General features: G+C 42.9%; 1 long non-coding RNA gene across 1 annotated transcript; it reads right to left on the bottom strand.

The window, feature by feature from the left end:
* Positions 1-418: 418 nt before the first annotated feature.
* Positions 419-2,132, bottom strand: LOC112070859 (uncharacterized). Its single transcript, XR_002893982.2, has 4 exons — positions 1,150-2,132; positions 857-971; positions 693-754; positions 419-547 (listed from the first exon to the last, which is right to left on the bottom strand). It is a non-coding gene; the product is annotated as an uncharacterized lncRNA (long non-coding RNA).
* Between the last annotated feature and the right edge of the window lie 236 nt (positions 2,133-2,368).

The raw sequence follows: 2,368 nt of genomic DNA, 5'->3' as shown, positions 1-2,368 counted from the left end.
AGTATGGTCCAGCATGAAACTGTGCTGCTGGAACAATTTAATTAAGCTTTTTTGCCGACTCTACTTACACAGGCCATATTCAACTGGTGTTGAGCGTTCCTAAATTATCAGTTATTCTGCGCTCTGGCACACTCAGACGAGAGTGCTCTAAAATCGGACTAGCTAGCCAGAGCGAATTTACGAACGCTAGCTCAGTGGGCAACAACAAGGCGCTAGCAAGGCCAGGGTGGCCGCTTCATTTCCCACCTGGCTACCCAACCACATTGTTTGCGCTCACTGTCATAAATTGCTTTGGATAAAACCGTCTGCTAAATGGCAAATGTAAAATGGCACACACAGCAGATCTTGGATTGGCCAAAATGGTCTACTTAACAACCGGTTTCTAATATCGTAAGTGTCTGTAGTCGGTTACTGACCTGTGGTGCAGTTTTTGCCTCGTTGAGAATGTCCTTGATCTGTTGTTCTGACTCAGCAATCTCATGACTTTAAATTCTTCCCATTCTCTATGCGCAGTAGAACCACATGCTCCACCACGACACTGCCATTCCTAATAGAGAGAAGAGATTCCAAAAAAAGGTTCCACATTTTAAATAGACGTTCTAAAAAGAGGTTCAACTAACCTTTTAAAGTAAGTGTTTAATGTACATGCATACTACCTCTTTCTTGCGAAGTTTCCTCAAATGTTCACATACCTGAGTCCTATTATTACTATGCCGATAAAATTGTTGATAGTGCGGTTGTACAGTAAGGTCATCTGGAAAACATAAGTTATAGCTCAGTTAGTTACTATTAATGAGCTCATTAGGATTATACATGTGTCATTAAAAAATAGTTTGTATGTAAATTAGGCACTTACGTCGTTAGTGAAATTTTCTGTAAAATCTTGGTATTCCTGTGTTAATGGGTCACTGTATTCTTTTTAAATGTTTTGTTGAGTCTAACAGTGACGTCTGTTGATACTTCAATGGTGTCTGTAGTTCATTGACATGAATAGGACGTAAGGAACAACAATTAGACCATTTATGGACCAGTAGTAGTTAGATAAACCAGGACAGTATATTCCATAGACTGGCAGTTTTTTACTGACAAAAAACCTCCAAGCCCTAGTAGTATCAGAATATTTCCTGGTCAGGTCATGTGATCACTCACCCACAGTTACAAGTATCGGAGGTCCAGTTGTTGAGAGTGAAGGTGACGTCAATGAAGGAGATGCAGTTGTAGAAGTTGGAGTGGGTGCAGTAGAAGGGTTCGTTTGGGTAGGTGTAGTAGAAGGGGTAGTTGAAGTTGGTATCGTAGAAGGGGTAGTTGAAGTAGGTGTAGTAGTTGGGGTAGGTGTTGTAGAAGGGTATTTGGGGTAGGTGTAGTAGAAGGGGGAGTTGAAGTAGGTGTAGTAGTTGGGTAGGTGTTGTAGAAGGGGTAGTTGGGATAGGTGTGGTAGAAGGGGTAGTTGAAGTAGGTGTAGTAGAAGGGGCAGGGGGATAGGTGTAGTAGATGATGTAGTTGATGTAGTTAGGGTAGTTGGAGAAAGTGTGGTAGGTGTAGTTGATGTAGTTAACGTAGTTGGAGGTGTGGTGTGGGGTAGTTAATGTAATTAGGGTAGTTGTGGTAGGTGGGGTAGTTGATGTAATTAGGGTAGTTGTGGTAGGTGGGGTAGTTGATGTAGTTGAAGAAGGTGTGGTAGGTGGGGTAGTTGATGTAGTTGAAGAAGGTGTGGTAGGTGGGGTAGTTGATGTAATTAGGGTAGTTGTGGTAGGTGGGGTAGTTGATGTAGTTGAAGAAGGTGTGTTGGGTGTGGTTGTGAAAGGTAATGTAGTTTCAGTAGTTAAAAAGGGTGTGGTAGATGGTGGAGTTGGAGACTGTGTTGTGGTTATTGCTTCTATCGTTGAGCTAGCTGATGGTCCTTGTGTAATAATGGTAATTGTTTCATCTGGAATTGTTGTCATTTCTAACGTTGTTGTGTGATCTTCAAGGGTCTGCCCGCCTCAGTTGTGGAGTCAGTTGGCTCTGCAGTTGTACTTTCAGTCCCTGGGTAGATGAGAGGTCCAACGGTAGTGGAAGATATTTGCCCGTCCGTGACTGCTGAAGTTAGTTCATTTGTAGTGGCAGGCTCAACTGGTAATCGTCGAAGGTTGGTGAGGCTGGCGTCGCGTGCGTGAGCGTTGCATAATAAAGGTACGCATACATGTTATTCAATCATTGCCGCAAGTCTTCATAGCCAGGAGCTAAAATGGAACTTGGTTCTATTCGTGATGCTCGAAGCGATGCAAATCCCGCCTCTCCCATTTCCTCATTGGTTTTTAGGAGCATATACCCACGTGGGTGATTGAAACATGAACTGAGGTCCACACTAATTAAAGTTAGTTGCCAA

This window comes from Salvelinus sp. IW2-2015, unplaced genomic scaffold, assembly GCF_002910315.2.
Source record: "Salvelinus sp. IW2-2015 unplaced genomic scaffold, ASM291031v2 Un_scaffold1440, whole genome shotgun sequence".
NCBI classification, from domain to species: Eukaryota; Metazoa; Chordata; class Actinopteri; order Salmoniformes; family Salmonidae; genus Salvelinus; species Salvelinus sp. IW2-2015.
This window is presented reverse-complemented; position numbering and strand designations above follow the sequence as displayed.